Here is a 27,121-nt window from a genome sequence, read left to right on the forward strand (position 1 = left end):
CAACAGACGCACTAAATTGTTCCAACAAATTTTCAAAATTATCAAAATAATTAATAGTAAGGGACGGACTATAAAAAACGCCCAGTAGTAGTTTGAGATGGCCGAATAAGACTTCAATAAAAATATATTCAGATGACTCGCAGTATTGTGTAGGAGATTTATTTAAAATAGTAAAGGGGATATGACTACAGAGATATATTGCCACTCCACCACCACCTTTACCGGTACGATCATTCCGGATCAGATGAAAGCCAGGCAAACAGTAAGAAGTTGAAGGTAAGCAGGGTTTCAGGAAAGATTCGGATATAAGGACGGCATGAATATTTTTACTATCGAAGGAAGACAGCAAATCGGGGTAATGAGAAGGTATACTCTGTGCATTTATATACACTACATTAAAGTTTCTAGTGAAACCGGAGAAAGTTGAATCTAAAAGAGAGTTTAGTGGAAGAGAAGCACTATGAAAACTATCTTAGTGACGTACTAAGATACTCACTATTGTCTTTCGAGTCGCTTAAACTGAGAGTGTTTGAAATCATGCTGGTTATATTAACAACCAACTATTATATGTATGTATAAAATACTAAAAATAATAATAATTAAAAAATAAATATATATAAAAATGGATAAAAAGTTAAAATATATATGAATAAAAAAAAAAAAAAAAACAAAATATATATTAGTAGGTTTAGCAATTGAGTCTACAGAACTGGTACTGGGAATAGCAGCAGGAATAGTAGCCAAAGTAATATCATTTTGTGTGCATTTAATTGAATTAAGTTCAGCTGTTGTGATAAGACGATGGCGCTTACCGTCTGACCCAGTAACAATAACGGCACCATCCTTCGTCCAGCATTTAGATATTCCAAACTTCCGTCTCGCAGCCATAAACAGTTCATGTCTCTCCTTAGTAAGGAATTCCGAAAGAGTCACACCTGTATTTTTGGAGATGTTTTCGAGTACCAGATTTTATTACAAAGCAACGCATCATGGAATTTGACAAGAATAGCTCGAGGCTTATCTCGCGTGGATTGACCCAATCGCTGGCATCGGCTGAGCTTATCCATGGTAAGCTCAGGCAACTTGAGATGATCTGATAAAATCCTCGACACCACAGTTGGTACATTCTCCTTTACTTCTTCAGGAATTCCATGCAAGAGCATCTTCCTTCTACTAACTAACTCCATTTGGATGTATTGCTTTGACAGGAGTTCAACTTGCTTCTGAAGGCTCTCCAACGCAGTTAAAACAAAGACTCTAAATGTATTAAACTGAGCCGCTATGTTGGTGGTTGGACTTGATGCTGGGATAGAACTCTGAAGAGTCTTTTGAAATTCAGCCATCCGTGAGTTGAAGTGTTCAGTCAGTTCTTGAATTGAGTGCTTGATGGACTTCATAGTGCAAGTATTTTTTTTTTTTTAAATATTTCAATGTTTCTGTTTCTGGGGGATTAAATCCGTGTTATGGAGATTTAGCTGGCAGGTAGGGAGAACAATTAGAACATTTGTATTAGTGTAATTCCATTCATCATCACATTCATCTTCCAATTTATTTAATAAAAATTAACAAGAGCTCTTATAAAACCGTGTTATCTTTTATTTGACACCTACCCAAAACCTATTTGAGTTCTTCAAAAAGTTGTATAAGTAGTAAGTATGTATACCACATACAAATACATCGACAAATAACAGATGTGCTCAAATAATTATAAAAACAATAATCTTCTGCGAAATCGTCAACAATATTATTTTGTCATGCATTGATTGTGTGTAAAAAGTTAGCTCGTCGGGAAAGAACACGTAAACCTTAAGGCCCACGATAATAGTTTTACTCAAATATCTTCCATGTACAGACAGTGATCAGTTACATTTTATTATATATATAGGTATAGATTATATGATTTTCAACTACCGACATGCTCATACATATATATATATATTATATCTCATATTATTATGTACATTTTCAGATAACAAACGGGTCCAAACGGGTGAAACGGGTCCAATGGTGAGTGTAAGATTAATCATTTTTCACAGATAATAATTATTTATATAGGTATTTATTATTCCTCCGTCAATTTGTATTTATTTACAGCAATGATAAAACTATTATCCTCCTACGAATTATTCTCTCTTTAGGCACAAGCCAAGATTGTAGACACTACAGACGGCGGCCATATATTTGGCACGTTCGTTTGTTTAACTTATATTGTTTGAAGAAAAAACATTTTACATAATTTCATATAGATATAATAGATCAAACGAAACTTAGCTTTTATAAAAATACTGTCTTACCTTACCTATATTTTACCTTTACGTCTTATAAATTTCGTTGTTTGACTGTCATTGATGTAATAGCCAAATATAGAACAAATATTTAGTTATATTTAAAGCATACATGTAAATGGTGAATCATCAGGCGATCGTCGATTTACGTTTACCTATTTACAGAATAAATAAATGTACCTTGAGATGTAAAAACATTACTCGGAACAGATTATACATTAATTTAAAAAATGTCCCTAATAAACGAAGTTGATTTTTATACACGTTTAAATATTCAAGATGTAGGATACAATTAGTGTCACTTGCCTCAATTTGAAATCTATTCTGCGACACAAAATGTTAAAATAAAGGACTATGTTTTATACGTTAAGTATCTTTGGAAATCCCTACATACAGACATAGATACAGACACTAGTCTGCGGACCGTTGACTCAATCGAGTCAGCAGCAGGAAGAGGACGACTCTGGAGAGCCAGAAAACGGCCTAGAACTGGACCAGCTTCGTCCAGCGATGAAGATGAAGGCGAAGATACAAACCTGAAATCGTTGAAGTCGAATAGTTCAAAAACGACGTCGCGAGCAAAGAAGCGTGAAGCTGCAAGCCTAGAGGCGGAAAAAGAGCTTGAAGAGCGAACACGCTCTGCAAACGAGAACCGACAAGCTCTAGGTTTGCATACGGTGGAGGGTGACGATGCTCGAACTGCTGTTGCCCTAAATAAAATGGTTGTTGATGATGTCGATATCATACTTAAAGTAGCAACAAGGTCGAAAAACTTAAAGGGCACATTCCAACGTGCCCTAAAAGAAGCAGCGGCCTCTATCAAAGCTGCAGTAGAAGCTCTACACAGTAGGACGTCAACATCGGAGACATAAAAGCTACAGGTGGAAATCGGCCAACTTATGAGGCAAGTTAATGATCTTCGAGGGGAAAATTGTGAACTGCGGGAAGAAATCACGCGACTTAAACAGAGTTCTCCCGAATATCTTGCTTCTACCGAGATCAATCGGAAAGCAAACGATTCAACAAACGGAGAAAGCACCAAAGAAGACGCTGACAGACGAATTCGTACGTTCGATAATGATTCAAGTGGGGACCATAATGGGTGCGATCGAGATAGAATCCCTAAATGACACGCTTCTACCGAGAAGACCTCTACGGCCGCCACTAGCTGCGGACCGTGCAAACAATGTGGATAAGACGGGCACGAACACTTCTTCGCAAACAAAAGGCAGAACCGAGTGCCTGATGGCTAACCTTCTTTTTTGATGGTTAGCCATCAAAAAAGAAGAAAAAGAAGAAGTTGACAAAAAAGAAAACGACCCTTGCCGCTCAAGATGCAGCTGCAGCAAGAGCCATGCAACATGGAGAGTCTTCTGTACCATCTGAGGAACCGGAATCCACGAATCAAACTTGGGCCACGGTATTGAAGAAAGGCGCTAAAAAACAAGTAACAATAGCTACAGAGAAAAACGTGGAGAGCAAGAAACGAGTGAAACTTCGCACTCCAAAATCTTCAGCGGTGGTCATAACGCTGCAACCGGGAGCAGAGGACAGAGGTATAACCTACGCAACAACACTAACCGAGCTCGAATTCTTGAGGTGCCGAGCATAGCCAGTGCCGAGCAGGCAGATGCCTTGGCCAAAAAGCTAAGGGAACACCTGAATGAGGGTAATGTCCGGATAACTACACCGACAAAGTGTGCTGATATCTCCATTTCAGAGGTAGCAGCAGCAGTAGCTCAGGCTGGGAATTGCCCAGTGGAAACCATAAAAAACCTGGTGTAATCCGGGTTATGCCAACTGGGCTAGGATCTGTATAGGTTCGATGCCCTATAAAAGCAGCGAAAACGATCGTCAATTCTGGTCGGCTACAAGTTGGATGGGTATCGGCTAAGGTCAAACTCCTAGAACCCAAGCAATTCCGTTATAGGGCACAAAGGGGCGAAATGCACAGCACAGGTTGACCGCAGTCAGTCACGCATCGGGGTGCAAAGCTTGCAATGCATCTGGTTCTGATAAGAATAGGCCTAGGAACGCTGTTACCTTGAAGCCCTCACAGACGACATGTCAGGCAAGTGACGTCGTAGCCATGGAGGAAGACAATTAGCCATAAAACGACTATGAACCTTAAAGTGTTACAAGATAACATCAACCACTGTGCCCGAGCGCAAGATCTACTCGTACAGAGTATGCTCGAGTGGTCCACACATGTGGCCGACGGTTATAATTGGGTTGGGGATGCAAATAATACGGTAGCCCTGGTCCTACAGAACCCTGGTGCCCTTCATTTTGGCAGTGTTCAAAGGTTGTGGATGGATTGCGGCATACGTCGGGAAAGTTCTAGTCATCGGGCCATACTTTTCTCCGAACAAAACCGTGGCAGAATTTGAACAATTTCTGAATGGGGTCGAGGCCGTGTTCAGTCACACCAAGCACATTTCCGTGGTTCTTGCGGGTGATCTGAACGCAAAATCAGTGATGTGGGGATGTCCAACTACTGACGCCCGTGGAAAACTCGTGGAAGAATGGTTGTCAGAAGTCGATCTTAGCATCAACACATGTGTGAGGCAACAAGGCGGGTCAATTGTTGATATCACATTCGCGAGTACCACTTTGATAAACCGCGTTCAGAACTGGAGTGTCGCTGAGGACATAGAAACCCTATCTGATCACCGGTATATTCTTTTCGAAATCACTGGAAGTCAAATAACAAAGAATGCGCAAGCTGGAAGACTGACCAAACTTCGATGGAGCTCGAAACGTCTGAACAAGGATGTATTGATCGAAGCCGCAATTGTTCAGACATGGATATTCAGTCCGATAGAGCAACCTGTCGATATTGATGAGATAGCTAGCTCACTGCGTAGCGCTATGGCTGACATCTGTGACGCTTCTATGCCTCGGGTCGAGGCAACTCCCTCCAGACAGCAAGTTTATTGGTGGTCGGACGAAATTGCCGCATTGCGTAAAACCTGCGTTAAAGCCCGACGGAGATACACAAGACATCGCAGACGACGGCGACGACAGCAGGCTCAATTAGAAGCTGGAGAAGAACAATTCTATGCGGCCTACAAAGATGCAAAAAAGGCTCTAAAGCTTGCCATTCAAAGTGCGAAGGAGACTGCATACCATCACATGATAGACCTGGTCAATCGAGACCCATGGGGGCAGTCCATATCGATTGGTTCGAGGTAAGCTCCACCCTTGGGCGCCGCCGATAACACTCAGCCTGCAACCGCAAGTATTGAGAAGTGTTATCGAGGCATTATTCCCAGATAGAGCGGACTACTCCCCCACTTTTATGTCGACGCCTCACATAGAAGAAAATGTAGACACCTTAGTGCCTGGTTGGTTGATGGTCACTCAAGATGAGCTTGAAGCAGCTTTGTCAAGTCTGCGTTCCAAAAATGCAGCCCCTGGACCGGATGGGTTCTCAGGCTGAATCTGGCTCAACGTTCAGGACGTTGTTCGAAGCATTTGCAACGAAGCTCAGGTGTATTTTTTCGTCCTACTTAGAGCAAGGCCGATTCCCGGTGACATGGAAGGAGGGTCACTTAGTCCTACTTCGTAAGGATGGACGGCCGGCCGATAGCCCATCTGCATATCGTCATCTTGAACATTTATTTATCAATTAAAAATATGTAATTACATCTAAATAAAGTATATTTTATAGCTTTTTTTGACAAAATAATGAATCAAGTACAAATTTAAATGTCATGACCAAAAAACCGCGGTTAACTTACAATAATGAAGATAGAATAATGAGAAATGACAATAAATCATAATGGTGTCTTAGTTTTTTTTTGCTCAAAAATATAACAGCATCAAAATAACCCAATGGGAACATGTGAAGTTTAATTTAAGATCGAGGGTACATATTTGAACATTTGTAGTAGCAGGGTCAAGTAGGTATCTACCACTGAGTTTTCATGTTTAATTTATGTCTGTCGTTCGCGACTGTCAACCATGTACTTAGTTAATTAAATCAAAATCATATTAGAATTTTAATAAAGACGAGAGGATTAAAATAATTCGATTCATACAGAGTTCAGTTCAGTTTCAGTGGTAAGAACGCGTGAATCTTAACCGATGAACGTGGGTTCAAACCCGGGCAAGCACCTCTGAATTTTCATGTGCTTAATTTCTGTTTATAATTCATCTCGTGCTTTTCGGTGAAGGAAAACATCGTGAGGAAACCTGCATGTGTCTAATTTCATCGAAATTCTGCCACATGTGTATTCCACCAACCCGCATTGGAGCAGCGTGGTGGAATAAGCTCCAAACCTTCTCCTCAAATAGGGAGAGGAGGCCTTAGCCCAGCAGTGGGACATTTACAGGCTGTTACTATACAGAGTTTTCGTAATGTGTGTATATGTAATATAGTTTTTTTTAATGTTAACTATGAGATTATTTACTGGTGGTAGGGCTTTGTGCAAGCTCGTCTGGGTAGGTACCACCCACTCATCAGATATTCTACCGCAAAACAGCAATACTTGATATTGTTGTGTTCCGGTTTGAAGGGTGAGTGAGCCAGTGTAATTACAGGCACAAGGGACATAAAATCTTAGTTCCCAAGGTTGGTGGCGCATTGGATATGTAAGCGATGGTTGACATTTCTTACAATGCCAATGTCTAAGAGCGTTGGTGACCACTTACCATCAGGTGGCCCATATGCTCGTCCGCCTTCCTATTCTATATAAAAAAAAAAATAATAAATACTAAATAACTTCTATTTATAATTAATTTTAGAGTCCTCTTGGAGACTGTGATTGAACATTTGCAAAAGAACGCGATGTCTTTACAAACAGTAACATGAGAGCTCATAAAGAAGAGAAAGGAACTTTAAAACTAAGAAATTCGAATAAGTCAAATAACGAAATGGTATGGGTTTTGGCGCCTTAGTTTATTTTACATGGAATATATTTAATAATTAATATAAACATAATCATTTTAGGTTTTAATTGGAGACGGAAATGCATCAGTTCCAGCCAGACTTCTCGAGAACATGGACTAGACTTATACGAATGGCACTCGTAAACTTTTGACAGCTGCCTTTTCAAGAAAGTAGGTTTAAATGACATTCTTGGACATGTTCACCACTTCATGTCGATATTCATATTAACATGGCACAATATTCTTTTCAGGGTATTGGCGGCTCATTTAGCATCTCTGTTAGCGAACAGGAAAGCCTTCACCGGCTTTTCCTGACAAACCTGCTAAAAAGAAACTAGACGCAGCTCTAGTAAATGATATTGTTTAAACTGTGGTAGAAAATTGTTCTGTACCAGAGAATGTAGTAAGGTAAAGTTTAACTAACTTTCATTAATGTAAAGATATATTGATTTTATATCAGTTTGTATTCATTTTTCTTATTTCTTGTGTTTAGAACCAGCATAACCACGAAATGTGTTGACGAAAGCAAAATGTTTAGAACCCGTGAACAAAATAAGAAGAAGATTTAATGAAAATATTATATTAAACATGTATTTTTTCAAAGAAAATATTAATACTAAATAATGAAATTTTTATAATAAGGGTTAACAAACATTTCAGAAAATGATTTTATTTAACTGTATTTGGACTTAATCGGTTATATTGCTTAGTACAACTTTAGTATAATACTTACTAGCTTAAAAAGATACAGGTAGAAACATTCGTTCTAGAAAAGAGCATCCAATAGGATAAGGAAAATAAACAATAGGTTTATTGAGGTTGCCTTGTTATACAAAGTAATGCTTAGCGGCCGAGTTTAGCCGAAAACATGTACCTTATATTTTATACTAGGAATGAAAAGCACGGTACTTTGAATAACTGCTGACAATTGCCATCGAAAGCTTATTTGAACTTCTAAACAATAACGAATCGATAAACAGTTTTACAGTTTCTTAGTGAGCTTTTACTTAGAAGTATTTATTTATTTTAAATTGCAGTTAATTAAGCGTTAAAATGACTACGTTTTCAGATATCGACGCTGCGTAAGCTTTACTGGAGTTGCACATAAACCCCCACCGGAGTCATCATGATAATACTTGTAAGTGATAGCTTCTAATTGTATATAGATAACGAATCTAAATAAGGATTTATTTTAATTAATTACGTTTAAATTTTTACAGTCGAAACCAGATCTATTGGCGTCGAAACACAGGTAAAGATAAAACTAAAATGGTATGGTGGATAAACTTCTATTGAACTGAGGACACCCAAGTACCCGACGGTTGTCCTCCAATAAATATCAAACAAAAGATTTCATTATGCGTGACCACAGTACGCAACCGATGCATTTCTCAAATGTTTTAGATCTAATAATAACTGAAGTAAAATATTATTAGAGTATTATAACCACGATACTATTACTGGCTGTACTCTATTTATACCTAATATACCGCTTAAAATTTTTAAAATTATTTATTACAAGTTTTCGCCCGCGTATTCGGGGAGATATATTCGGAATAAATATTTATTTATTTGTAATAGCATACTTACAACATACATATAAAGCATTAAAAATAATTATTTTATTAAACAGGAATAGTAAATCTAATATGCATGTCAATTACAATAGCACTTCCAGATTCCATCTAATCTAATTTAAATTAAAAGTAACAAAAAATCATCTGTAACTATTAAAAATGTCAAAATTAAATAATAAATAATGTCATTGTTATTATAAAGAATCAATCGTCGAAATCATAATTAAAATTATTAAAAGTAATAATTAAAACGAATCATGCATTTTATAATAATTAAGTAACTTATTTCTGAAGATTAAGGTAGAGTCATAAAAAATGTCAATCTCGGTATTGATCTAACGATATTATTATATTTACTATACAACCGTACTAAGGGAGCTTGTTTACCAATATGAGACTTTACGCAAGGAGTATGAAATATTTTGTGTGTGTGAGTACTTCTGTGTGCCCTCGACGGAACTGATATCAGTATTCCCCAATTAAGTCTGAGTTGGTTACCTTATAGTTAATAATACTGTGTAGGAATTTAAGTTCTAATATTTCGCGCCTACTCCGAAGAGAAATCGTATAAATTTTGCCAAACGTTCTTTGGCAAAATTTATACGAAAAATCCTTTTCATAAAAAAGCAAGATGTTTCGTAATGGCTCGCTGAATACTCTCAATACGCTGAGATTGTACGCTATATAGTGGGTTCCATATAACACTAGCATACTCAAGACTAAGCTACGCACCAATGAATTGTACAAGAGTAATTTAGTTTTCCTTGAAAAGCCTTGAGTGTTCCGCTTGATAAAACCAAGATTTTGAGCCGCTTTAACAAATATGTTATCAACATGAGTTACAAAGGTTAGACGCCTGTCAATAGTGACTCCTAAGTCTTTAATTTGCGATAATTCTTGTAATATTTTATTTTCAATTGAGTAACTAGAAACAAGCGGTTTTTTCTTACAGGTAAATTTTATATGAAAACATTTGCCTACGTTAACAGTCATATTTTTGAGATGACAGCATGCAATAATATTGTTGAGGTCGTACAATACGACCGTATTTTACTGTTTTGTATATTTTGAGATCGTCTGCAAACACAAATGAACACATACAATACTTTATATTCTCAGTAATATCGTTTATAAAAACGAGAAACAAGAGGCGACCCAAATGTGAGCCATTAGAACCCCACTTTTAGCTAAATATATCTGAGATTCAAACCCAGTTACGGCAACTGTAAGAGATCTTTATGCCAAATATGACTGAAACCATCTAAGTAGAGTGGTTCCAAGGCCATACTGATGTAATTTATTAAGAAGTATTTGATGGTTTACTTTGTCAAATGCGCTACTGAAATCAGCATGTATAGCATCTATCTGGTCCCCCCTGTCCATCGCTAATGCCAAGTCTGAAGTAAAATGTGTTAGATTAGTTTGAACTGTGCTGCGAGTGTGTGATGATGTTGTTAAAATGTTTATTAAGCAAGGGATACACTAGGCTCTCTAACAGCTTAGAAAGACAGGAAAGGATAGAGATTGGACGGTAGGTTTGTAGATTCATAGGATAGACAGAAGAAAAGTGGCTAGCGAAAAGGTTGGCTATTTCTACGCCTGAACTAGCGCTAATGCCACCCAACGACATAGATGCAGGCAAAAAATTTACATTACGTTTGCTTTTAAAGTAATTCCAAAATAAAGTCTGATTCTTTTGAATATTATATTCGACGTTTCTTTTGTAGTTATTATAACAACTATCAAATAAATCATGGCAGTGACTACGCAATATTTGAAATTCAAGTTTATCCCTAGGGTTACCATATTTTCTCCTTTTCCTTGAGTAACTTAGTAAGGTTGTGTTTGAACCACTTAGTATACTTAGAATTCCGTAATTTTCGCTTAGGTACTAATCGCTCTATTATTTCATACAGAGTGCTGTAAAGTATCTCTATCATGGCATTAACATTATTACAATTGGAAAATTTGTAATACCAATCCATATCACTTAATTCGTTACCAATCTCTGCATAATCAGCCTTATAAAAATTGTATCGTATACAGACTTTGGGTCGGATGTATGATATATGAGGATACGAGAGACTTATTAACAGATTAGGATGATACAGAATCATATACGTACAATCATCACCTGCATTCCATTCAATAAGGCCCATATTAAAACCGCCTACTACTATTACATCATCAATTTGATTAGTAACAACATATATATTTTCAAAAAAAATTTAGCATTTTCTACTTTTACCGGAGGTGGTAGGTATACAACACAAACGCCGCCTTTTTTAACAGAATAATCACTGGTTATGTCTAATTTAACCCACATCATTTCATTGTCGGTCTCCCAATGACATACTCGGCAAGAAGAAATATCTTTAGATATAGTAATTAATACGCTTCCTCCGTCTTTTTTTGAGAGTTCTGAACAAAAACGATCCTTCCTGTACACTATATAGCGTGAATCAAACAGCTCATTACTCGAGATTGCGAAGTTCAACCATATTTCAGTAAAAATTACAACTTTATAATTAGAATTTAGGAAATTTTTTAGGATATCGTACGTTTTTGTTCTTAAGCCTCTTACGTTTTGATAGTATATATCTAACATTTTGCTAACCCATAATACTGGTAGAATAAAAGTAATGATGTTAGCTTATAAGCTTCAGACAATCTTCATTCTTGATTTGTTTTGCCTGGCTGAATTCATCCTTACGTACAAAACTTTTTCCATTTCTCACCCAAGTGTAGCGGTATTTCATTTCCTTGGCTCTAGTGTGTGTGGCTGCGTGAAGTGCTTTATTTTCTGGCGATAAATATTCCGAAACATATATAGGTTTACATGTCCCTCATTCCGAGGTGATGTGATTTAGTTTTTCTTTAGATTTTTTTTATTAAATTGAGCAACAACCGCTAACATCGCGTCTCGATGTCTTGCACTTTGTAGCTTGACGATGACTGATCGCGGTTTCTCGTTTTCGGTGTTTCGGTTAAATTGCGCAACTCTAGTAACATGTTTTATGTCGTCTTCCGTCAAAGGATTTACAATAACATTACTTATTGAACAATTACATTTGATAAATTTTCATTTCCATGCTCAGGAATACCATTTATCTCAACATTGCACTCTCTCATATGCACTTCAACAGTATTTAATCTAGAGGTAAGGTCTTTTACAGAGGATTAAAGATTATCATTTTCACGTTTTAGTTGGTCAACAATGTTTAATTTTTTCTCAAGTTTTGATTTCATTTGCTCATACTGCGCATTAATAAAGTTAAGTGATTCACAAAAACCTTTTATTTGATCATTAATAGTATTTAGCTGCGTGGTTACTAAATTATGTATTGTTAAAGCTAACTCTTGCTGTATAATGTTACGAAGTTTACTTTCTGTGAGGTCTATATTATCGACTTTATATTGAGTATTGGTATATTGCGTTTGATTGATTGACTCAGCTTTTTACGTTTCGTAAAAAGCTTTCGTCCCTTTGTACTCAATTCTTTTGTATTAGTTAATGATCGGTAGATAGTGAAATGCTTATAGCAAAACACCCACCACACAAAAAAGTCACACTGTTTTGTTCAGATTAGATTGTATAGTATGTTAACTTTACTAAAAACACAATTGTTTACTCTGTGAATATTGATTTAATTTATGTTATGATGTAATATTGATACAAATATATAATAATGATAATATTGGTTTCTTGGTCATGACATTTAAATTTGTACTTGATTCATTATTATATCAAAAAAAAAAAAACTATTAGTATATTTTATACTTTATTTAAAAGTAATTACATATTTTAATAGATTAACAAATGGTACAAATTAATAAAAGATCTTTGTCTCCTTAATCTCAAATATTCGGATTCGTCCGCTTCGCAGAAGATGGTGAGACGTTCTCTCGGTTTTGTTGTTCGCGCTTTTTTCTGTACCGTTGACGATTTCTATATAACTTTGCTTCGTCCGAACATTTCGTCGTAATTGAACTCCTGTAATTTTTTTAACACTAAGTCTCCGGACTACAAAAACATATTTTGTCATTTACTTAATTTTTTACTTTATGTTATCTGATTTTTTGTTAGATGGTATAATACAAAAAATATTCCATTTTCTTAATAAAATATCTAAAAAGTTAAAAGGTACAAAAGTTATGGGATTAAAATATGAATACCAACCTAACAATCCTTTTAGGAACATTGCACCTTTCAGCGACGGTGTTGACAATATCGTCTACTATTTACAATTAAATAATACAATTTTGCATTGAATGCAAGTATTACCTCTTGGTCGTCAGTTTGAGTTATTATATTATTATTACTTAGTGCGCTCTGACTTGGCATGGCTAATGATTGATTTGCGGCTGAAAAATAAAAGAAAATCTTGTTATATATGACTTAAATGGCTAAGAGTAAACCCATTACGACTGGCTATTGAATGTTCTATCATTCAGCATTGCATTGCTTCTTTCCTATATTTGAAATTCTATTACTTTCAAAAGGGAATACGTTATATACAGGGGAAGGTAACCCAAAGCTAATATACCACTTTTAATCGTAACCTATTGACATAATTGTAAATGTTCGTCTCGTCGCTAAAGTGTGGGAAGTCCAATCGATTTCTGCCATTAGTCTGGCAGGCACGGTGACATTGCCGTTTCCAATGGAAACCTACGAATTTAAAATACTTTAAAAATTATATTGATTTCATTGTCAGTATAAGTAGGTAGTTGTTAATTTTTTTCATTATTTACTTATTTATGTTAGAATTTATATTAGTCAATACTGGCTTTTATTTATTGATAGATTATTTCCCTATAAATAGGTGATTAAGGTATTATATAGTCAGCACCTAATTACAGCGCCACATACAAAATAGACCATAGAATAAATATAATAGCTGTCTATAAATAATCGAGTATAATAATTTATTAAATATTTTGTATCGTAATTCATACTAAATAATAACTTTATAGTTTAATGTGTTTAAGCTTTTTAACAATACGTCAAGCGTTCTTTAAAAATAATTGCAATTCGTTTTTATTTAATAGTTTTGAAATTAAATTAGGACCATAGAAATTCTATAATTCAGTTGATTATGAGTCCTATGTAATATAAATACGTTTGTAGCCTTTGAGTTGTGAAAGCACATATTTAAAGATCCCGGATGGACCAATAATAATGTTGCTGGATTTTTTTTGAGAAATTGTCAGTAGCAGCTCGGACTTCCGAAGTTAGCAGTTTTAACACCCTTGCCTCGGAAAGCACGAAAGCCTTTAGATCTGCACCTGGTCTCTTTCAGTAAATTACTTTTACCCATTGGACGCCAGTGATAGAGAGATACGTTATATATTCTGTGCTAATATTAAAGTCTATTTGGATCATTAGGTCAAGTTTACGTCGAACTTTAGAGGTAATTAAATTTTATATACTTAACTACTTATGTATACACATGAATAATATATAAACATACAAACCATATCAACATTGTTAACCGACAATGGCAAACATGCGTTAGTAGTCTGCGCTGATACTCTACGTATTTTTAAGCCACCAGCCATCTCATCCATTTCGAGCTCAACACTTGACGTATTTTGAAGAACAATGGTCGGTTCTTCTACTGCTAAAATCTCTTCATTCTCATCTACTCCTCGATCTTCAGATGTCCTATCCATTATTGATCGACTTTGATTTATTTCAGTATTAGATAATACGGCTAGGACCTGCTGGTACAAGTGTTTTAATGCCGTTTCCAGTTCTTCTAAATTGACAATTGAAGGATAATCGAGAACAGGATCGGTCTGCGTTCCTTGATCGAATGTCAGTTTAAGATTCTGATCGTTCCTCTCGGGTAGAGTTGGCATGGGTAATGATTGATTTGCGGCTGAAAAATAAAAGAAAATCTTGTTATTTATGACTTAAATGGCTAAGAGTAAACCTATTATGACTGGCTTAATAGAACATTCAGAATTGCATTGCTTCTTTCCTATTTTTGATTTTCTATTGTCAAAAGGGAATACGTTATATACAGGAGAAGGTAACCCAAAGCTAATATACCACTTTTAATCGTAACCTATTGACATAATTGTAAATGTTTGAATCAGTACTGTAACTCGGCGGCCGACCAATCATCGTCAGTTGGCTGGCTCGCCTAGCGTTGAAAGTTTTTTAATTTAATCGTATATTTCGAACACTTAGTCTTTTACTATATCTATACCTATATATATATATATATATATATAATAAAATGTAACTAATCACTGTCTGTACATGGAAGATATTTGAGTAAAACTATTATCGTGGGCCTTAAGGTTTACGCGTTCTTTCCCGACGAGCTCACTTTTTACACACAATCAATGCATGACAAAATAATATTGTTCACGATTTCGCAGAAGATTATTATTTTTATAATTATTTAAGCACATCTGTTATTTGTTGATACATTTGTATGTCGTATACATACTTATCCTTATACAACTTTTTGAAGGACTCAAATACTAACTAGTACCTCGGTAGGTATATATTAAACATACGTACTCCATTTATATATTTTATAAACGAGGATATAGTAAAGATTAAAAAAACCGTATTGATTAATGTGAGATTGCTTCTGTCGAAAAATAAATGCTTCAAAAATGTATACTACGACGCGATCTCGATATCGATATACGATCTTCTTAAAATTTATTATATTCATAAAATATACGAGATTTTATAAGTCTTAATAACTATAAGGCTGGTCACAGTTAAAGAAAATTTAGGCTTAGATATACAATGACCGTTTTTACAGTTATATGATTCACCTAAATTAAGCTAGGTGGCTCGCTTGAAAATTTTTAAATTATTTTTTACAAATTTTCGCCCCAAAAAAGGCCCCCAGTTACCGGCAAGCCCGCTAGGCCCGACCAAGGTATCGGTCGCGGTATCGGCAGGGCAGGGGGTGCTAAGAATCACCGGTTCACGGCAGGCTACCGTATAAAACGACTGAAAATGGCAACGTATAATGGACGCTCGATGAGGCTGGACCATCACCTCGCCGAATTAGAAGTAGAGTTAAGTCATATAAACTGGCATATACTGGGGTTATCTGAAGTCCGAAGACAGGGGGAGGACACGATAACTCTAGAGTCCGGTAACTTACTCTACTTCCGCGAAGGTGATAACCTCTCCCAGGGTGGTGTCGGTTTTCTAGTCAAAAAGGATCTCATTAGCAGCATTGTGGAAATCAGTAGTGTGTCGAACCGGGTAGCGTACCTTGTCCTAAAACTTTCCGACAGGTACTCCCTGAAGGTTGTACAGGTATATGCGCCAACTTCGACATACTCTGATGATGTGGTCGAAGCGATGTACGAGGACATCGCAAAGGCCCTCAACGACACCTCGAGGGCCCACTACAATGTTGTTATGGGAGACTTTAATGCTAAAGTGGGAGTACAAGATAGCGGTGAATCGAAAGTCGGACCTTACGGCTTGGGCTGCAGAAATCACAGGGGGCAAATGCTGGTAAACTTTCTCGAAGCGCAGGGGCTTTTTTTGATGAATTCTTTCTTTCAAAAAAAGCCTCAGAGGAGGTGGACCTGGCGAAGCCCCGATAACGTGACAAGGAACGAGATAGACTTTATCATTTCGAATAAAAGGCACATATTTAGAGATGTTTCAGTGATCAACAAGTTTAATACCGGAAGTGATCACCGCTTGGTTCGAGGCACTCTAAATATCAACTTAAAAGCCGAAAGATCGAGAATGATGAGGTCTACTCTCCGACCTACCATGCTCCAAGCTGCTCAAGGCTCCGAAAAGTTCCAAATGGAACTTCAAAATCAATTCACCGCGTTGGAAACCATAAGCAGCATTGATGAGAGAACCGACACGCTGGTCAAAATACTGCAAAACACATCCCGCAAGTGTTTTCCGCCACAGAGAAGAGACAACGCACCAAAACTCTCTGCTGAGACACTCGAGCTCATGAGAAAACGACGAGAACTACCATCGTTTTTGTCAGATAAGGCCTTAAACCGAACAATAAAAACGCTGACGCGACGCGATCTCCGACGCTCCAATACCCGTGCCATCAAGGCTGCGATTGAGCAAAATCGGGGATCGAAAGTGTTCGCTCGCAAGTTTGGGAGGCCGCGTCTGACAAAACTTAAAACTGAAAATGGTGGGGTCGTTACCTCTAGGCCTGAGATTATCGGAGAAGTAGAGAGGTTTTATGGGCAGTTGTTCTCTTCAAGATCGGATAAACCCGTGGGAATCAGTATTGATGACCAGCGCGCCCCTCTTATGCGCCATTACTCCGAGGAGCTCCCGGTCGTTGACCAAGGAGAGATTGGGGCGGCTCTAGAACAGCTTAAAAACAACAAAGCTCCGGGAGATGACGGAATCACAACAGAATTGCTTAAGGCAGGTGGGACTCCGGTCCTGAAAGAGCTAGCAAGCCTCTTTAATTCCGTCATCCAACATGGCAAGACCCCGGAAACGTGGAGCGGGAGTGAGGTGGTACTGTTTTTCAAGAAAGGTGATAAAACCCTCTTGAAAAACTACAGACCAATCTCCCTCCTGAGTCACGTGTATAAGCCGTTCTCAAGAGTCGTCACGAACCGTCTCGCCAGACGACTTGACGAGTTCCAGCCCCCAGAGCAAGCCGGCTTTCGATCAGGCTACAGCACCGTGGACCACATCCATACTGTTCGGCAGATTGTGCAGAAGACCGAAGAGTACAATCAGCCGCTGTGTATGGCATTTGTGGACTACGAGAAAGCCTTCGACTCCATCGAAACCTGGGCAGTGCTCGACTCATTGCAGAGATGTCATATCGATTGGAGATATATCTAGGTACTGAGATGTCTGTACAACGCCGCTACAATGACTGTCCACATCCAGGACTGTAAGACGAAGGCGATCCAACTGCGCAGAGGGGTGAGACAGGGGGATGTAATATCCCCGAAACTGTTCACCAACGCGTTGGAAGACGTTTTCAAAACGCTGGATTGGACTAGGTATGGAGTCAATGTAAACGGCGAGTACATCTCACACCTTCGATTTGCCGACGATATCGTCATCATAGCAGAGTCGCTGGAACAACTCACCGAAATGCTGCGTAGCCTAGGCGAGTCTACCCGGTGTGTCGGTCTCGGTATGAACTTGGCCAAGACCAAGGTCATGTTCAATAGGCATGTCGTGCCGGGACCGATATACGTCGAGGGGAAACCTCTCGAAGTTGTTAGTGAATATACCTACCTAGGACAGATAATACAAGTCGGTAGGAACAACTTCGAGAAGGAAGCCGATCGAAGAATTCGCTTGGGATGGGCAGCATTTGGCAACCTTCGTCAAGTCCTCAAGTCGTCTATACCGCAATGTTTGAAGACGAAAGTCTTCAACCAATGCGTCTTACCTGCCATGACATACGGTGCCGAAACGTGGACACTAACTGCGGGACTAGTCCACAAATTCAAAGTCGCTCAGCGTGCTATGGAGCGAGCTATGCTCGGAGTATCTTTGAAGGATAAGATCAGAAATGAGATTATCCGGAAAAGAACCGGAGTCACCGACATAGCTTGCAAAATTAGCAGGCTGAAGTGGCAGTGGGCTGGTCACGTATGTCGTAGGACCGATGGCCGTTGGAGCAGACGAGTCCTAGAGTGGAGACCGCGAATCGGCAAGCGCAGCGTAGGGCGCCCTCCAGCCAGGTGGACCGACGACCTTAAGAAGGTGGCGGGCACCAACTGGATGCGGAAGGCGGAGGACAGGGAGCTTTGGCGCACCTTGGGAGAGGCCTATGTTCAGCAGTGGACAACAATTGGCTGTTGATTGAAATTTTCGCCAGTGTATTCAAGGGAGGTATATAAGTTATAAATATAGTATAGTTCAGTCAGTAATAGTGTCGTTATAATATTCTAATAATATTTTACTTCAGTTGTTATTTGATCTAAAACATTTGAGAAATGCATCGGTTGCGTACTGTCTCATGTGTAACGAAATCTTTTGTTTGATATTTATTGGGAGACAAATGTCGGGTACTTAGGTATCCTTAGTTCAAAAGAAACCATTTTAGTTTTATCGTTACCTGCGTTGCGACGCCAATAGATCTTGTTTCGACTGTTAAAATTTAAACGTTATAAATTAAAATTAATCCTTATTCAGATTTCTTATCCATCTTTAATAATAAGCTATCACTTACAAGTATTTTTGGTAATTACCTTGACGGGGGCTGTTGTGCAGCTCCAGCAGCGCTAGAGCGGCGTCAATATCGGTGAAAATCTTGTAAAGGGAAATGAATTGCAATTTAAAATAAATAAATATTTCTTAGTAAAAGCTCACTAAGAAACTGTAAAATTATCGATTCGATTTTGTTTAGTAGTTCCAGCTCAAATAAGATTCCGATAGCAATTGTCAGCAGTTATTCAAAGTACCGTGCCTTTTAATTGTCCATTCCAGGTATAAAATATAAGGTACATGTTTTGGGCTAAACTCGGTCGCTAAGCATTACTTTGTATAACAAGGCAACCTCAATAAACCTATTGTTTATTGCCTTATCCTATTGGATGCTCTTTTCTAGAACCAATGTTTTTACCTGTATCTTTTTAAACTAGTATTATACTAAAGTTGTACTAAGCAATATAACCGATTAAGTCCAAATACAGTTAAATAAAATCATTTTCTGAAATGTTTGTTTAACCCTTATTATACAAATTTCATTATTTAGTAATTATATTTTGTCTGAAAAAATACATGTTTAATATAATATTTTCATTAAATCTATTAACAATAAATTTTGAACGCAAACATTTATTAATTAAAGAACTAAATTTAAGCGGGTGGCCTAGCCTATAAGGTCATGATTATTTTATGTTATGTGGGTAATTGGAATGTCGAAGAGACTTCACCTAGTTCCCAATAAATTTTAGTCTATTTTTTAAAACATTTGCAAAATAAAATTAAAAATAATGAGGTCTCATTGCATACCACTTTTTTATCCCTGGACATATTTCTATACAAAAAATATATTTAAAAATAGTGAATTAAATCTTTTCACGATCTAGTAAATCGCTAATAAACAATAAAAATTTAATATTTGTTCGTTTCATAATAAATACAAATTATATAAATGAATATTAAATCATCTCGCATGAGTATATATAGAACTTGCGAGGCGAAAAGGTTTTCTACGGAAAGCACAACGGAACCTTAAAATCGAATCAATATAGATTTAGCATGTTTTTATAGAAAATTGGCAACAGTTTATATTAAATGAGTTTTGGATTTTTTTACAAATAATGTAAAATTTTCATTTGTCTTCTCAAAAAATCCATTATGGCATTTTGATTAAGCAAAAACAGTTATTAATTTTAATGTATCCAAACATTTTAGATCTGATCTAAATATATTATCTTCTTTTGTGAAATAATTTTTTATAGCCTTCAGGTAATTTCCTATCTACTTTCATTGTCCAGTACCCTAAAAGGGAACATAAAAATTACGACTATAGTTACTTATTGTCTTTGAAACAATTAATGTTTAAGCGCTTACTGCTGTATTATTTTAGACTTATCTTGTACATTTTCTGGGCAATTAGAAATCTTTAAAATCCTAATATTATGAATACAATTTATTGAAGTTGTAAAATGTTACTATTTATAAAATATATTTTCTTCATCTTCAATCGCTTTTGTTATCTTAAGGAGATAATCTTAAAACAGGGTTAGGAGGCTTTAGACATTATTAGACAACATTAAGAATTTTGTTATTGAATAAAGACTTATTTCTTACCAATCGAATTATTTCTTTATAAAATGGAACCTTACACATATTTTTCTGTCTCTCGATCTAGACTTTACATATAAGTTTTTTTTAAATTTTAACACTAAGATATTTATTAAAATACTGACACGCACTAAGCACTTCGATCTTACTTCGAAAACTCTAAAGTTTGACGTAAACTTGACCTAATGATCCAAATAGACTAATATTAATTACGATACAAAATATTTAATAAATTATTATACTCGATTATTTATAGACAGCGATTTTATTTATTCTATGGTCTATATTGTGTGTGACTCTGTTATGTGGTGCTAACAATATAATACCTTAATCACCTACTTATATGGAAAAAATCAATCAATAAATAAGGCTTTTATTGCCTTATATAAATTCTAACATAAATAACGAAAAAAATTAACAACTACCTACTTATACTGACAATGAAATCACCGTGCCTGCCAGACTAATGGCAGAAATCGATTGGACTTCCCACACTTCAGCGACGAGACAATTGTTGCAAGCTGTCTTTCCTAGAAGGTAACTACTAATTCCCGTTAACATTTAAATAGAAATTAATCAAGTGCATTCCTTCTTACATTGTCCTTGTATTATGCTTTGTTTTAAATTTTGTAACCCTTAAAATTTTAATTTTTCAATATTTTAATTTTATTAAAATATTGTATTTATTTTACCTAACCTAACCGGTTTATAAAATAAATTACGGTTATCGAATCGGCATTCATTGTTTCGACATTTATTATCTATGCTGTTTGAGAGATGGCAGCACTACGTTGTTCGCCGGTCGGACGTCTTTTTGATCGTTGAGCAAGCGCCGGTCGCTTACCGATGCCTGTCAGTTTAAACGATTAAATATATTCCTTTTTGTAAGTATATTCGTTGAATATACGTCATCTACTTTGAAAAACTTATTTAAGAGGTTCGAGTTACCAAGCCGTAAGTAAAACACATTGTATTCGTTTAGTCGAAGCATATTATTTGTTATTTGAGTAGTATTTAATCGATTATTCGTTTAATTCCAGTCTTTGTATCGAAACCGTGCCACTTGCAATATAAGTCATATATTGCCTTATTTCTACATATTTAAACACTCCTGAGGTGAGTTGATGCATAAATTACATTCAATTCAATATATCACGTGGTTCATTATTTATTTTTATCCATTTCTTAATATTTTGTTCAAAAACTGAACATAGACCTTGTCAATGTACTAGGTGACCTGGGTCGAATCCTAATGTGATTCGAATTGTTTAAAAGCTTTGTTCCATTAAATTAAGTATAGTTCATGCTTTCTAATAATATTTCATTGCTAATTAAGCAATAATTTGCCATATTCTGACACTTTAAAAGTTAACTTTAATAACCTCAATTGTCTAGGTTATTACTTGATTTTATTAACTTATTTTTCTTTGTACCTGTGTCTAGGGCATTCTTAGGACCTTCTTAGTATTTATGCAAGATAGGTAATAAGTTGTTTTGTTCACAGGGAGTGTTTATTTTTCTTTAATTTTATATATACTTTGTATATTGCATTACAAAGTGATATAATATTTTTCGGTGAACTCAACCTAGGAATTGTGGCTGATTTGGGGCTGTTGGAGGCTCCGCTGTTTTGTGAAGGAGAGGCTGCTTGTCCTGTGGCCTGCTGTTACTGCTGGTGCTTTTTGCTGCTTCGCACTGCTTTTATTTATTTGTTCACTCATTGTGACAATGCGTTCGGGGTTTCCACTATCCTGCTTATTTCTTTATTTAAGTCTATTACTTAATTTTAACCGATGCCAACTCGCCTACAACTAACTTGTAATATTTTATTGCATGAATGTTAACTTAATTGACCAGATGCTGTCAAGGGCCCACCCCCTGATTTTTTATGTTGTAAATTTTATAATTAAAATTTTATAATCTTTATGATCAGTTTTATTAATGTAACGGTAACTTGGTGGAACGAACCCCGTGACAATATTCTTAGTGAAATTAAAATACATTAAAAAAATATAATTTAATTATTAACGTATTAATAATCGAGATTAATATTAGAAAGCATTGTCCGATTTATTTCCATTTAGATTAAAACTTTAATAAAATATGGTACGTAAACGAATTGCCTCAGTGGTCAAGTGGCTCGCTTAGTCCGCTGCTGATCCCGACGTCCCAGGGTAGACAATGACTGACAAACTCGCAATGTACATTTTTTTTTTAATCCTATCCTATCCTATATGGGGAAAAATATAACGATTTGAGACGATACTTAAGACGATTGTTGATGTGCGTTTACCTATCTACAGAATAAATAAATATACCTTGAGATGTAAAAACATTACTCGGAACAGATTATACATTAATTTAAAAAATGTCCCTAATAAAAGATGTTGATTCTTATACACGTTTAAGGCTGCCTGTCCACCGGAGCGGAGCGAGGCAGCGGAGCGGAGTAACAGAGTAATGCGGAGCCGAGTTGCAGACTGTGTATGTCCACCAGAGCGGAGCTAGAAAGTAATGCGGAGCGGAGTTGCGGACTATTTTTTATACGCGGGGATATGAGTACGCGACGAGTTATTTCGAGCTCTCGGCGGCAAGCGATTGATTTAGTGCTACGCGAAATGTCAGTGACAGCAGACATGTTGTCGAAACAGTTAATACGTTATTACTTTACATTACTAGAGGCAGAAAAGAGTTGGAGTCAGAAGAAACAGAATTATATACCATTTGAACAATTCTATAAGGAAACATAGATTTTGGTTAAGAAATCATATCAAACATCGTTCAGAACACAGTGAATATTTTACCTTTTTCCAAACTGCTGATGAAGAAACATTCGAAAATTCTTATAGAGTTTCAAGATGTACTTTTCATGAACTTCATTCTCTGATAGAACCATATATTCGGAAACAAGACACAAATTACAGGAAATCAATCAGTAGCTGTGAAAGATTAGCAGTGTGTTTAAAGTAAGTACACATTTAGAAATCAAAATAACTTTTATTTTACTAAAAATCATAATCCATCTCAAAGTTGGCCGCATTTTCATTGGCTCCTGTTCGCTCTAATACAGATGTGTCTATGTCCTGGATTGTTTGAATTTGTGAAGCGCTAGGAGTATCAGTACTAGTGTTGATATTAATTAGAGCACTAGGAGTATTGCTACTAGTGTTGATATTATTTGGAGCACTAGGAGTATCGATACTAGTTTCGATATCATTTGGAGCAGTAGGAGTATCGATACTAGTTTCGATATCACTTGGAGCAGTAGGAGTATCGACACTAGTGTTAACATTTTCGGGAGTAGGTGTTGATCCTGTAGAATAACCATAATTATTTGGAGAATACCAATTATTTTGAAGATTACTTTCTTATTCTTTCTTATAGCTAATATTACCGCATTAAAGCAGGATTTTTTAATTTGAAGTTGTAAATAATACGGTAGTTTTTTCGACGACGCAGCCAAATTAAAAAAAAATGTCTATTTCATCGTATTTATTTCTGGCTGACATCATATTTTTAAGTTCTATCCGTTCTCGTTCTAACAGTTCACGGCGTTCTTGATTTTTTTTCAATAGATCTAGAATTTCATCATTCTTTCTTTTTTTGGATGTGGACGGGAGAGGCTCAAGAGCTGTTGAATTATTAGGAACACCAACAGAAGGAAGACTATTTGAATTTGACGGCAACAAATTGCATGAATCCCGTGAACTCTCATCAATGGTATTTGGTGGATTTGAAGTTTCGCTTGCTGAATCGTCCAAGGGCGCAAAATTTGATGACCGGTCTCTGTTTCACATGTAAGGCAACAGAAACGACATGGCTCTCTGATATTTCCATTCTTTTTGTTGTTTTCTAGCCTGTCCACTCCGTGTTGCATTTTGTCTTTTTAAGGCATCTCGATGGTTATCTCTTAGTTGTTTCCATCGCGATATTGCAGTTTTCACTGAATCAGTTAACATACACAATGTATTCTATGGTCTATTTATAAAAAAAATAATAGATGCACATACGTTAAGTATAATTAAATAGGTTTTTTTTAGGTATTTAGCAACCGGTCAATCATTTACAACGATGGAAGAGAATTTTAAAATTGGATTGAAAAGTGTATCGAGAATAGTTGATGAGGTTTGTGATGCTTTATGGAATGTATTGCAACCTCTTGTTATGCCGCAACCAACCGAAAAGGACTGGAAAGAAATCGCAAAAGATTTTGATGAACTATGGCAATTTAAAAATTGTACAGGTGCTCTTGATGGCAAGCACGTATACATCAAGGATCCCTCGAAAACTGGGTCCTCGTTTTTCAACTACAAAAAGAGATTTTCTGTAGTATTGATGTGTTTAGCTGATGCCAGAAGAAAAATCATTATGATTGATGTGGGCTCTATGGGGAGATTTTCTGACGCAGGAATTTTTGATAACAGCGTTTTCGGGAAGAGTCTAAAAGAGAAGAGATTAAATTTACCTGCGCCGGCACCATTGTATCAAGGTGGCGCAAAAATGCCGTTCGTATTCATAGGAGACGAAGCTTTCCCATTGACGGAAAATTTTATGAGGCCATACCCACGTGATAGACTAAACACAGAAAGAAAAATATTTAATTACCGATTATCTAGAGCACATCGCATTGTTGAGGCAACTTTCGGTGTATTGACGAGAAAATGGTACGTGTATCGTAAAGACTTCGAATGCAAAATAGAAACAGTTGACAAGGCAATAAAAGCAACATGTGTTTTGCACAATTTTTTAATTCAAAGACAACCAGATTATATAAACAATATTGAAAGTAACATGGAGCAAACATTATTATCTGTTGATGATATTACAGAAACACAACATTCTAGTAACGACGGATATGAAGTTCGCGAAATGTATTGTTCATACTTCAATAATCAGGGGAAGGTTCCGTGGCAAGATTCTAGAATTTTGAAAAGAATCTCTAATCAGTAATATGGTTTAGGTATCGGATATTATTTAGGTATTCTTCTGTTAAATAAAAAAAAATATAATTTAGTTAGCATCATATTTTAACTCGACTTGTATGGCACTGAGCATCTTTTGTTTAAATGATCGAAAAAATATATGAACATACGCCTACTAGAGGGTATTATAGAATAAAGATTTATAATATTACTTACCATGCGATATTTTTGTTTCAATGATTATTTGGTTCCACGCAGCATCTTTTGTTTCATTGCATTTGTAAAATTCTGAAGACGTGTTCCAAATGCACGGAAACTTTTTCACACTATCGATAAGTTTTTCATCCATTTTCTTCACTACGTCGTCCACAAATGCACTAGTCAGACTACACTGGTCACTGGCACACTGCGGGGCGCGAGCGCAGCCCGCACTCGCTTCCCCGCTCCACTTCCCCGCTCCGCTTCCCCGCTCCGCTACCCTACTCCGCATCTCCGCTCCGCTTACCGGTTTTGTATGAATTTTTAAACAAGTTCGCAATTCCCTGTCCACTAAAGAGGAGCGGAGATTTTGTGCAATCTTATTGGTTAATATTTATCCGTTTCTCCGCTCCGCTGCCTCGCTCCGCTCCGGTGGACAGGCAGCCTTAATATTCAAGATGTAGGATATAATTAGTGTCACTTTGCCTCAAACTGAAAACTATTCTGCGACACCAAATGGTAAAATAAAGGATATTAATAAAAATGATTAAATTAAAAATAAAACTCTTTATAATTCTAGCTACTCATTCCTTAACTGGAAAGCAAGCACCGGCGTTTGTGAACAAACCACCGAAAAAGCAATTGGGCCCCAAATTAGTAGACGATATTGTCAACACCGTCGCTGAAAAGTGCAATGTTCCTAAAAGGATTAGGTTGGTATTCATATTTTAATCCCATAACTTTTGTACCTTTCAACTTTTTAATTTTAAGATATTTTATTAATGGAATATTTTTGTGTTATACCATCTAACAAAAGAAACAGATAACATAAAACTAATTATTAGAATTAATTAAGTAAATGAAAAAATATGTTTTTGTAGTCCGAAGACTGTGTTAATAAAATTACAGGAGCACCATTACGACGAAATGTTCGGACGAAGCAAAGTTATATAAAAATCGTCAAAGGTTCAGAAAAAGCACGAACAACAAAACTGAGAGAACGTTCCGCCATCTTCTGAGAAGCGGACGAATCCACCACAGTTGAGATTAAGGAGACAAAGATCTAATATAAATTTGTACCATTTATTAATCAATTAAAATATGTAATTACTTTTAAATAAAGTATAAAATATACTAATAGCTTTTTTGACAAAATAATAAATCAAGTTTAAATTTAAATGTCATGACCAAAAAACTGCGGTTAACTGTAGCTATGTATATGAAAATAAAGCATAACGGTATCTTAGTTTTTTTTGCTCATTTATCAAACATTGTAAAGCAGTGTGATGGATTAATCTTGAAACTTTCTCTGTATAAAAAGAGTCGTACGTACTTAGTTACTTAACTCGAAATAATATTAAAATTTTCGCAATTCGTAGCACTGGTACAGGTACGATACGAATAAAATAATAGCTTTACAATTTTACCTATATTTTTATTATACATTTGCCCTCCATAGATTGGAGACATATTTGAGGC

General features: G+C 36.3%; 1 protein-coding gene and 1 long non-coding RNA gene across 2 annotated transcripts in view; both read left to right on the forward strand.

The window, feature by feature from the left end:
* The window catches only part of LOC126772072 (uncharacterized), a 155,472-nt gene that overhangs the window by 11,435 nt on the left and 116,916 nt on the right, over positions 1–27,121 (forward strand). The gene's annotated exons all lie outside the window — the stretch shown is intronic.
* Positions 22,874–26,688, forward strand: LOC126772006 (uncharacterized). Its single transcript, XR_007669601.1, has 3 exons — positions 22,874–23,488; positions 26,223–26,355; positions 26,552–26,688. It is a non-coding gene; the product is annotated as an uncharacterized LOC126772006 (long non-coding RNA).

This window comes from Nymphalis io, chromosome 11 (assembly GCF_905147045.1).
Source record: "Nymphalis io chromosome 11, ilAglIoxx1.1, whole genome shotgun sequence".
In the NCBI taxonomy this organism is placed as follows: domain Eukaryota; kingdom Metazoa; phylum Arthropoda; class Insecta; order Lepidoptera; family Nymphalidae; genus Nymphalis; species Nymphalis io.